We start from the raw sequence: 12,448 nt of genomic DNA, 5'->3' as shown, positions 1-12,448 counted from the left end.
CTCTGTGATGTGCAGTTGGCATCATAATGTGTCTGTACACAAACTGTCTCAAACTATGACAGATATTTCAATGTGTGCAAACAAAATTTCCCTATTACATACACACACTCCAGCAAGTGTTAACTCAAAATTTTATTTGAAGGGGTGTTGGAAAAGCATTTTCACAGGGATATAGATCAAGCATGACTTTACTGGAACTCAGATCAGATCCTTCTGGTTTTTAACACCTACATATAAACTGTAAGGGAAACACTCCTTGGGCTGGCAGAAGGCATGGGCATTGGTTTCTGTGCTGTCTTGCCCAAGGGCCATTTTTTCAACACTACCCTCTTTCTTCTGCTTAGAATGTAGAAGCAGGATTTCCATGGAATGAATGGAACCCAAATGAATTTCCCAAAGGGGGAAAAATAAAAAAGCCTCTGGATTTTGACATAGTGTGGAGAGTAGAGGTCAGGAGAAAAAAAGGAGGGTCATTCAAACAGGGATACCCAAGAGGCCAACAAATGTGTCTCATTTTTTGAGCATTACACATTGTAAGGAGGGGGAGGTTTGTCAGACACTGATTTATGCACCAGACCACCTAATGTAACAACTTGTGACTTTGTTAGGAGAACGAAACCCAACGAGCCCGCTTCCAATCACGCAGGGACTAACTGTCCTGGTGTGAACTGCCCCAATCCTTTTCCCTGTTGACCACTTTGTACAATTACATCATCCTGAGGGGAGCACAGAAGAGGAAAGAATGTAAGGTTTTAAAATATCGGTTTGGGTAGCAAGGAAGAAAATCCACCAGCTAGAGCGGGAGTTACAGGCAGAGGATTTACAGCTATCCACAGTGCCCTGATCCCTTCCTTGCACCAGAGGGGAGACTTCCTCACCCTTATTAGGAAGGAAAAAGGCCTTGGAGTGGGGGGGGGGGACCAGAGATTGTGATATTTAAAGGAAGGAAATCCTTCCATAAAAGAGGGCCAAGAAGGACTCCATTTACCCTGATGACTGGGAATTCCTGAGGCCCTTTACATTGCCTAAGTTGGGATAAAGAATCTTCTTCGTGAAAAATGCACTGGCTAATGATATGTTACCTTCTTAAAACAATGTTTAATTACTTAACTAAGAATGAATATATTCTTTTAAATGTTCCTACAGTCAGAATTACAGGCATACCTCACTTTATTGCACTTTGCTTTACTGCGTTTCACAGATACTGCGATTTTTACTAATTGAAGGTTTGGGGCAACTTTGCATCAAGCAAGTCTATTGGCCTCACGTTTCCAACAGCATTTACTCACTTCCTGCCTCTGTTGCACATTTTTCAAATTTTTTCACTGTTATTACATGTGTTTGGTGATCTGTGATCAGTGATCTTTGATGTTAACTACTAGGACTCACTGAGAGCTCAGATGATGGTTAGCATTTTTTTTTTTTTTGCAATAAAGCATTTTGTAATTAAGGTATATACATTGCTTTTTTAGACATAACGCTATGGCACACTTAACAGACTACAGTTTAGTGTAAACATAACTTTTACAGCACTGGGAAACCAAAAATCCGTGTGACTCACTTTATTGTGATATTTGCCTTATTGCAGTGGTCTGGAACCAAATCCACAACATCTCTGAGGTCTGCTTGAACACAGGATTAAACTGTATGTATTGTTCTGTCTGTAGTTTTTCACACAGAAATATACCTTATAAATCTGCCCTTGTGAGCACTGTAAGTCTGCTCTTCTTCTACTAGTCTTCTACCTTATTCTCTTTACTGCTGCACACTATTATGTAATAGTGGCTGTATCAGAAAGGAGCATAGTTTATTTCCCTAACCATGTTACCTTCTATGTTTAAATGGCTTCTAATTTTTTGCCATTACAAATAATACTGCATTGATTGATGCTTCTCTGTACACATGAGGGAAGAATCCCCTTGGAAAGAAACGTAGAAGTGGAAGTGATGGTTCAAAGTATATCGACATTTTCACTGTTGATATATACTTCCAAATTGACCTCCAAAAGACTACTGCATTTTATGCTCCTTCAACATTGAAAGCAACACAATTTTTTTTTTAATTTCCAATCTAATGGGTAAAACATGATCTATCATCATTACTTTGATCTTTGTACTTTATTTACTGCTTAAGCACCTTTTCACATGTAAATTGTTCACTTTATTTAGACTGTTTATATTTTTGCCTGTCTTTCTACTTTTTTCTTTCTCTTATTTATTTGTATGAGCTCTTTATATATTGTGAATTTTAATCTTTACCTACTAGTTAGCTTGCAAATATTTTACCCTAGACTGTTGCTCACATTTTATATATTTCACTGTATTAAAGCTTAAAATGTTTAATGTAGCTTAAAAAAAAACTTTATCCTATATGGTTTCTGGGTTTTATATCTTCCTTAAAAGAGGTATTACCCACCTAAAAATTACAAAAAAAACAGTTTTGCTATTCTTCTAATACTTCACAGATTTTTCTCTAGATTTAGTTCTTTAATCCATATGAAGCATGTATTTATATTTACAGTGAGACTGAAATTTTCTTTTCTTCTCATTATCCTGACATTATTTATCAAGTAGGTCCTCAGTTACCCATAATTTGAAGTGTTTTCTTTGTTGTAAATACTAAATTCCTATGTAAACATACATGGATGTATTTATAGACTCTTTGTTCCACGGATTCATTTCTCTATTCTTGTGTTAAGAACACACTGTTCTAATTACTGTCATTTTAAAGTATGTTTTGACATAAAATAGGATAAATCTCCTATCACTGTTAACCCTTTTTCAATGAACTTTTTTTGATCTGTGCATTTTCTAGTCTATATAAACTTGCAGATCAGCTTGTGAAGTTCCATTAAATATCCCCCTTGCAATTTTTCTTAGGATTGCATTGAATTAATGGATTATATGGCAAGGAACTGACACCTTCACAATTTTGAGTCTACTGCAAACCTGGTATGTGTCTGCTTATTCAGGTCTTCATTTGTCCTTCAATAAAATGTTATGAATTTCTTCAAATTAGGTTTATTTCTAGATTTCTTTTACTACCATAATTAAAATATTTTCATGACATTCTCTAATTGTTTATTGATAGCACATTGGACTACTAATTTTTCATCTATTCATTCAGCAAGTACTTGTTAAATGCTCACTGTGTGGGGCACATGCAATCCTGTCTACTGTAGGTGTACAAATCATGGATTTTTGTATTGTTGAAAGATAAACTGCAGCATATTAAAATTGTCAAGAGTTTATTTAAGCAAAAATCAATTCTAATCGGGCTGCCAACCCAGCAAGGGTTAGAAGCGCTCCACCAATCAGAGGGAGTGGGGCCCTTTTACTCAGAAGATGCAGAAGCAAGGCAAGCAATTTATTTGTTTGGCTACAGTAGCGGAAACGTTCAGCCTCATTTGGAAAGCCTATTGGCTGTTTGTGATTGGCTATTCTCGGGCTTCCCATTCTTAATTCTGGCATGAAAGGCTTAGGTCTCACTTTGCTCACTTAGGCTCCTGGCACAGGAGCCACCTCAGTCTCATGGCTCCTTGTTTAATTAAGGTAGCAGTACTGTTCATCTCCACATGAAAAGCTCCAGGAAGAAATATTAATGAATAAGTTTAATAACCAAGACAAATGGATACATAGGTCAGAAAGTTTAAAAGAAAAGGAAAATGTTTAGAAAACCTTCTTGAATATATTTTCAACCACATTTCTAGTGTCTTCTACACAAAGTCACACGGGGGAAATTTTTTCACTACTGAAAGCCTGTGTTTTCCCTGTGGTCATATGCTTTTTCCTCACAAAGAATCAAAAATAAGCAACTGCCATGTTTCTTCCCCCAACCCACTTTTTCTCTGCATTTGTTGCCAGAAAGTTTAGCGTTAACTTGCTCGGTCAACCACAGCGACTTCAATATTCTGATTCTTCTCTCCCCACCTACTGAGGCAGAGTTTGCTTTCTTTATGTTTTTAATTTGTATTGGCTATAAGCTGCTTGATCTCCTAAGAAGCAAGGCACAGAAAGAAGAGGAGAAAATATTTCTAAGTCATCGAGGACACCAGTTGGTATAAAACAGATTTGAAGGCGACCTTTCTTTTGAACTGCTGAGACCTCCAAGGACAAGGTCACTCAGCTCTGCCTCTTTCCCCAAGGTTACTTCTGCCTTTTCAGCCAGTAGCTAAATTGTCATCAAGGCACAAATGAGAGACAGGTCCTGAATCCTTCCATCACGTAGGCAGTTTTTTCTGGAGTTGTTTTTTTGTTTGTTTGTTTTTCTTGAGTGTTTGAAAGGAAGAAAAAAGTGAGGAGGAACCTTCTGTCAAAGACCCAAAACAGTTTTAAAGTTGCGTGCTCAAGGCAAACAGCTTCTCTGTTCTGCTTATATGTTTTGGCCCCACAATTTTGAGTGACTCAGATGTCAAAAGACAATTCCGTTCTGGAGGAGGGGCCCCCACGGGTTGTTGCTCTAATTTAGCAGATCTTCAAACTGTGAGGCCCAGATGACACAAAATGCCAAAAGAAGCTGGGATTTTAACCTAAACTACAGGTTTACATTTTTTTCCATTTCTCTGCCTTTCCTTCCCTGTCTCCACCCCCCGCCATCCACACCCCACACCCTCCAACTAAGCTTTTCTATTGCAAATGACCAGGGACGGGATTTGAATAAAAGCCAAAGCTATTTCCTCTGCTCCTGGACCTGCAGACGACTGCACCCTAGTTTAGATACGCTGAACACTTATTACCAATTGTGAAATAAATAAGCTTATCTGATGCATGTAATTTGAGTAAAAGAAAATTGCAAAGTAATGGGTAAAAATAAAGAGGCTCATTGTGCCTCTGTGAAGGAAATTACCAGAAGAACAACTGACCTTTAGATTTTTATATGATTAAGCTTGAACAAGAGAACAATAACATAGGATTTACACCCTTCTTCCCCCATCCCTATGCCTCCATCCCCCTACCCCTCCCCAGCCAAAAGTGATCAGGACAACTTTTGCAACAGATTTTTGACCCTTGAATAATTCAGAACCTAGAGTCTACCAGAAACAGAGACAGAAATGATTCTTTGACTAGAAAAATTTCTAGAAGAGTCAACTGACAAAATTTCAACCCAAGTAGCTGAAAGAGAACTCTTCCATCGGATTTATCTGAACTGTCATTCATTGTTACTTAAAACAGACTCTTGCTTTTGGTTCTGAAGCTGGGTGAGAGTGCTTTTTCCTTTTTCACAACTGATGACATTAGAAATGGCATGAGAAGGGAGAATATCCTCCTTGTCATTTTCATAATCCATATTTAAACTCCCACCTTAATAAAGTCCTTTTTACCCCCCTCAGCATCTTTATTCTTTAATAGCATTTCAGCTGACTACAAAAGTAATGTATGTAGACACTGTAGATATTTTGGGAAACACTGAAAATCATAGGGAAGAACAATTTAAATCATGCATTTTTCCAGCACCCATCAATAACCACTATTAATATTTTAATGATGAGTCTTCTAGCCTGTACTTCTCAATGTACATAGTCATATTCTTCACAAAAATGAGAACATGCCACTTTTGCTTTGTCATAAACAGTTAAAAATCCTCACCATCTTGGTTGCAATGAGATCTCATCCCATGATGTACCATAATTTTTTCAACCTACCTCCTCTTATTTGGGTTTTTCTTGGTGGCTCTTTAAAGCATGGAGTTCACCGCTAAAGATGTGAATGACATAAAATGTATCTTAACTCACCCCAAGTGACATTTCCATCTCTGAGACCAAGAATCCTCCTGGGGCACACACCTGATGGGAAAAATGGACAGGAAAACATTTTACACACTGTCTGGGGAGCTGGGTAAACTAGACAGTAGTGTCATTACTAAAATGTCAACAGCTCATTGGCTAAATATACTGGGAAAAAACCCACCAAAGAGGAAAAAAATTATATATTCTCTATGAAAGTACTCTTTCTCCTTTTCTCTAAAAAAAAACACAAAAAGTGCAAGGAAAGATCATTTGAACCTTTACATCCCTTTTTGATGCAATGAACTCCAACATCTGCATGTCCCCCTCGAAGGTCACCTCCACCATAAAACTCCTACCCCAGCCATCTCTCCATCCTGTTCTGCCTTCATTGGATCTGCTTCTGTTCATGGCAGCCATCAGTTTCTGTAGCATTAAGGTGACTTTAAACAACCCCACTTTACCTCTCGCCCATTTCCTTTCCACAAGGGTCTCTGTCTGATTCAACTTGGTAGCTCCATGCAGTAGGCACTCAATAAATACTTGTCAAATGATTCTTTCAAGGCACCTCAGTGAGGGTCCTGGGTGCTTCTTCTGCATTTAGGTCTCTCACAGGCTGGAGGCCACAGTTTAACAAAGCCAGGGCAAGGTCAGGGGAGCCAGAGAAGGCAGCTTTCAAGTTGAGTAATGAAAAGCGATGTTAATTACCGACATGGGCCATTTAGAAGGAAGAAAAATGCTATCTCTTATTAATTTTGCTGAAATGGACACACTCTTGTCAGGGGCTAATGATTAACAAAGCCGCCCTTTTCTGAAGACAGAGCAGGAAAATCTCAGAAAAGAACCTGGGGGCCACAGTGCAGAAATGAACTTCCTGCCCCCACACGTCTGTGTCGACCTGAGATAACATGCCTTACTTTTGTTTGGGCTTTTTGTTCCTGTATAAAATTAGACAGAAAGCCATCAATGAGAGGTTAAAAAGTTCATTTGTACCAAGATGTTCAGTACGGGCTTGCTTATAGGGACCCTCAGTCACAAACAGTCTCCTGCTAAGGACCCAGGAATCGAGTTTACATTTTAGTGGTGGAAGAGGGGGTCAGAAAAGAAATCAGCTTGTGGAAAGGGAATTCCTCCTCCTGTTAGTGGGAAATACTAATTTAATCAAGAAAGGGTTTGTGGACCTAGCACTGTCCCAGGGATTTCAGCATCCCAGGTAATCCTGGGTGGACACATTCATAAGTGCTTCTCAAATGCTCCCCTTGCTTTCAATCTGCATGCTGGCTCTGGCAGTTGTGAACTTCAAGTGGACCTATTTAAGCTGATCAGAGGAAACAGGCTGACAGTGAGCTGATCAGAAACCTCTTAGAGGACCTACTTTAAAGAGGGAAAGGAGTTCTGAATTTTTTTCATCAGCTTTGTAGAGAGAGAGTGGGTAATGAAGAGAGGTCGGGGTGGGGGTCAGGGGAGGAAAGCGACCATTTTCAAACATGAAGGAAAACCACCTCCTCGCCAGACCTTTGCCAACCTTCCTGTTCTTGTCAAGCTCTGCTTTGAGGGAGTGTTTGAAGATAACAGGAAAGGAAATAATGAAATGATACGGCCAGGCTGAGAGAGACTTACAGAGACAAGTGAAAGCTGTTTCCTTGACCCGGGCTTATCTCCAGCCTGCCAAAAAAGCACCATCTATCAGAGACCCATATATAGGCTAGAGACCTTGGAGTGAAATCCTTCTTTTAACAATAAAACAATGATATCTGAATTTGTTTAGAAAACAGCATTACAGCTGTAATTGGCAGCCTTTTCCACAACACACAGAAAGTGTGCTTTGGTCTCCAGGAATGGAGAGGTGGGGAGGGTGATTCCTTTCAAAAAGCTGAATGTTTATGAGGAGTGAGGACTTCCATTTGAGAAATGTTATAAACATATTAATGTTCAGGGGAAACATTTCAAAACCTCAGGGGCATGGAAGGGGGCAGAACAGGGGTTGCTGACAATGAGGTACGTGCAGAAAAAGATTCCACTACAAATTCTAAATAAATAAGTTGCCACTTTGCCATCCACAGAGCCTTTATCAGCAACAAAAAGTCCAGGTTAAGGATTTGCTTTCCAAACTGATAGCCTACAGTTGACCCAAAATCAAGCAGACAAGTGGGGGCTGGGGGAGACTGGGGCCCAATGGCAGAATCCTGAAAATCTGACCCTCTTTGAAATGCTCACAGAGCCTCTGGGCTGCGGCCTGTAAGGACAGAACAGCAGTTTAGATTCCAGACCTTAAACTGAAAATGAAGTTTACAAATTAGCTCTGAATAAATGTTATCCTTCCCATGAAGAGCTGCAGCCCCAAGTGAAGCCAAATTCAAAAAAGACACAATTCAGCTCCTCTGTACACAGAACCAAATGAAGCTGCCCTAAAACTGGCATATTTCTCTCACTCTATCAAAATAGCATGGTGATGTCATGCTTTTCATCGTCCCCCAAAACCAAACACCTATTCTTCCTGAAAACAGCTTGATATCTTCTAAGGGGAAAAAAGGAGAACTCAAAATATAAAGAAAAAAAATTTAAGTTTAAACCAGCAAGTAGTAAAAGTCAATCTTTTCTTTCCTGTTTACTCATCTCCCTGACTGTGTGTGCACGTGTGTTACAAAATCCCTCTGAAAATTGTACAAGAAGGAAAAACCGTCTCCAAAATAATTTATGTAGTCTTATTCTGAAGCTTTCTCATTTTTGTAAATTTCCCCTTTATTCTTCTCCAGTGAATGTACTGGAGTCGGGATTAACCAGGTTCTTGTCTTGGAGCCCTTTGAAAAATGCAAGTGCATTTGGCGGGAAGAGGAACAAAGAAACCCACTGAGTATCAGGGACCTGGGCCAATGGCTGTCCGTGCTGTTTGGGTCCATGGTGTCAGGACACCTGTAAGGCACTGGACTTGCTGGGGACCTGTTAAATCATTTAAGTAAGGCCCAGTCATCTGCTTCATTCAAGAGGAACTCAGGTGACCCGGGGATGCAGTCAGCATTGGGGACGCTGATCAGATGGTGTGAAGACCAGTTCCACAGAGCAAGCTCGCATGTCCCTCCTCCCACACCTAGAAGCTGCACCTCGTCCCAGCTCTCAGACACAGCAGAGGCCAGATATTCTGACAGGTTCACTGTTTCAGACCCCACCCCCACTTAAAATAGCTTAGCATCCTCTCCCACTTCCTTTGTTTCTCATAAATTGCTATAGATTGTCTTTGATCTCAGAGGAGAGCTCCCTATAAAAAGGAAGCAAAGTAACTGAGATGGAGAAAAACTTTACCCAAGAATCCAGTCCGATGGGTTAGAAGGACCCCTGCCAGAGATGAAAGATTTAGGTCAATGACCCTTGACTAGAGACAAGCAGAGGGAAAGGAAGGGGGAATCACTTTGAAATGACACCCGCAGCCCAACTTACCCTCTGGTTACAAAGACTGTTACTTGCCTGATGGTCAAGTTAGAGAAAACCCAAGTCAAAAAAGGTGATTTCTAATAATAAAAGATCTTAACTTTGTCAAGTCCTTCTACTTCTCCATTTTTATAACTAATTCCATAAACAACTATACACTCACACAAGATCTGTTAACTATGCAAATTTGAAGGCTGCTTCCATTTCCCAGCTTAAGAGAAACATAGGAAAATTTTCATGGGATTATGAAAATGACTTCTAAATACCAGTATGTTTTTGTTTTTTAATTTTCACTTTATCAAGTCAAATATCCGCCTGACATTTAAAAAGCTTTAAGTCTCTGGGCTACAATGGACCACGAGAGTGAGGCACATTTTCCAGTTTCTGTCTCTGGTCTGACCAACACCATCAGAGCCAATCTTAAAGACACTGCCGCTGAGGAAGTTTCACGGCCTCCCCTCGCACACCACGTCTGTCTTCCTACCCTCACTGTTAGTGGACATGCAGACTGGATACTTAATCACATATTTAGACTTCTGTGAAATTAGCTTCTGTTTTTTCTCCTTCAAGTGAAGCAGCTCTACTTCTTCTAAGCCCTCCCAGACATCTCGGGCTCCAGCCTCTTATCCCCACCCTGGTTCCCTCCAACACCCTCCAGGTTCTGCCAGGCTCCTCCAGAAGGGCTCTGAAGGGACCAGGTTTGGAGGAACAAGGGCAAACGGTGTCATGCAGACTACAAATGCCTTGACAAATCCAAGGTGGACAAATCCAAGGAAGGCAGGTTCCCTTGCTGCAAGCCCACCAGGGACACCTCAATGGAGGGGGCAGGTCCTGATCTGGGCTTCAAAGGGGAGGTCAGGATGGGGCAGAGGAGACACTGGCTTTGCATGAGAAGTGTTCCAGCTTTGCCACACAGCAACCCTAGCACAGAACTAATGTAGGGTGGAGCGGGAGTGTCACAGGGAGGAGTGAAACAATTAGAAGACTTTTCACTGGAGAGATGGGTCTGTCCTAGAGATAAAGCTGGAAGGAAAAGATGACCAAAAACCCAGTGAAGCCTGAATGCTAAGCTGAGGGCCCTGAAAATTGTCAGAAAGGCAATTGAGAGGCCACTCTTGGATTTTAAAGCGGAGAGTGACACTGAAGACGTGTGAGCTAACAGCCATGTGTCTGAAGACGCTGATGGTGCACAGGGGTCAGTGAACACAGCAACCTGGGTTTGAGGCGAAGGGGCCTGCCACTGAGGTTTATTGATAAGCATGTTGCCCAAGACTGAGTTGAAAGTCTCACTGTCAAGCCAGATGAAGTCTGTCCACTGCCTTTAACCTAGCAGGCCAACCTAGGTCTCCAGGAAGAGAGGAAGTTCACCTGACCTGGGTCTTGTTTGTAAAGCCAGGTGAGTTGCAATCCGCAGTATTCTATCTCGACTCTTAGAATATGTATGCATGAGGATCTGATGATCATTTCCCTCCTCTCGCTGCCAGGACCCGACAGAACTCCCTAAAAATATCAGAATAATGGAATGCTAGGACTCAACACAACGTTAGGAAGTGGATATTTCCTGTTACACACCAGCATGTCATTTTGCCCTGAGCGTCACCACATGCCCAGAACTGTGCTGGATTACAGTGGAAGCACTGCCCTACCAAAAACACCAGCTTAAAAACAAAAACCTCAACTACTTTATTTCACAGATGGACAAACTGGATGTAGAGACATTACATGACACGTCCACCATTGTACAGATATGATGGAGCCAGGTTAAATATGCAGGCAGATGGACATATACAAGGAGATTTCATTTTTATACATATAAAAGGGAAAGGCTGTATATTTATAACTTCCCTATATATTTGTGTGCATATGTATATATGTGTATATATGCAAGTGCATATAAATATATATGTGCATATATGCAAAAGGCTCTCTGGCAGCTGAGACTATCAAAGAGTTAATAAGTATGCAACCTAATTTGGCATCCAGACAATGCAGATAAGGAAGCTTCCCTTTGATTCAGTTACTTACAGAAAAAAAAATTAATGATCTTTATCACTGGGCTCCCTGAGCAGACACAGCCTGGGAGCTGAAAGGAGCAGACTTTTAAGGAGCACTCTCATTTATTAACACACCATGCTGTCCCCCAAGTACAAGGAGCTACATACAAAGCATTCCACTCTCAAAATACACTTCCCCATCCCAGGATGTTTTCACTTAAAACAGGCAAGAATTGGTTGCATTCAGCACCAAGGGACAGCCTTGCTGAGCTGGGCCTTGTGGTTTTTTTCCAAGGTATAGCCTCCAAGCCTCTCCACTCACAGGATTCCTGTGGATTTGGCTTTATCTGGGGGCAAGGGACCAGGCCCTGACAATCTAACTCCCTTCCCCAGAATAATGAGAAGATTTGAAAAGCCATTTAGAAATAACTCGATCAACCAATTTTCCTCACCAGTGGGCCTTAGTGAAATTGCCTTAATTTCCCCCTGGGTCGGGGGGTGGTGTGTGGCTTATGGGGCTTCGGTGGCATCTGCATGGCAGGATGCTCTCAGCAGAGGGCCTGCAGCTGACAGCTCAGGCACTGGCCCTGGAGGTCTTAGCGAAATGGTTAGTTATGTTTTAGCTACGAGTCAGACCGAACCTAGAGGTGAGAAGACAATCAACAAAGCCACAAAGCTGAGACTCCTGAAATGGGAAACAGCTGTCTCCAAAGGAAACTTTGGCTTCCCCTCTGTACCACGGGCGGCTGAGGATTAGGACAAGCGAGACAGAGACCCACAGAGATGGAAAGACAGACTAAGTGCTGATCAGGCTACCTGGGAGGAGTGCAAAGGTGGACTGAGAAAGAGTAAAGGAAGAAACAAAGAAGGAAGAAGGCAATTCTGGAGGAAAAAATGCTATCAAGTTTAGTTACAAAGGAACCTCTCTTGCCGTGCAAAAGAACGATCTGGAATTTGGTGACAGTGATCTCTTAAAGATAATAATTCTAGCCATACTCTAAAGAAATTCGGTCAGGTATGAAAAAGGGTCTTTGGCAGAACGAGGCCAGCTGGAGGAGCGTTCAGCTGAGATGCATGTGGTTTGGATGATTTGCAGCTGAAGTGAAAACTTAGGCTTTCAGGGTGTACTTACGAGAGGTGTTGTTTTGTTTGTTTTTTTTAACCATCCCAAAATGAAGCTTAAAAGAGTAGAAAAACAATCACAAAAAAAAAAAAAAAAGAGAGAGAGAGAGGAGGGTTTAGGGAGTAAATTGGGAGAAAGAATACGATGGAAAACAGCAAGTGAGATACAAAATTTTCCCCAGGG

The 12,448-nt window shown here is 41.2% G+C and overlaps 2 long non-coding RNA genes across 3 annotated transcripts in view; one reads left to right on the top strand and one right to left on the bottom strand.

Moving 5' to 3' along the window:
* Positions 1–12,448, bottom strand: part of LOC116661623 — a 37,654-nt gene that overhangs the window by 10,512 nt on the left and 14,694 nt on the right. The window contains exon 2 of the long non-coding RNA XR_004317577.1: positions 5,732–5,782. This is a non-coding gene — a long non-coding RNA (uncharacterized LOC116661623). The remainder of the gene's footprint in view (positions 1–5,731; positions 5,783–12,448) is intronic.
* The window catches only part of LOC116661621, a 39,913-nt gene that overhangs the window by 25,085 nt on the left and 2,380 nt on the right, over positions 1–12,448 (top strand). For both annotated transcript variants that reach the window (XR_004317572.1, XR_004317573.1), the window contains 2 exons: positions 1,589–1,645; positions 2,880–2,951. This is a non-coding gene — a long non-coding RNA (uncharacterized LOC116661621). The remainder of the gene's footprint in view (positions 1–1,588; positions 1,646–2,879; positions 2,952–12,448) is intronic.

Source organism: Camelus ferus, chromosome 35, assembly GCF_009834535.1.
Source record: "Camelus ferus isolate YT-003-E chromosome 35, BCGSAC_Cfer_1.0, whole genome shotgun sequence".
NCBI lineage: Eukaryota > Metazoa > Chordata > Mammalia > Artiodactyla > Camelidae > Camelus > Camelus ferus.
This window is presented reverse-complemented; position numbering and strand designations above follow the sequence as displayed.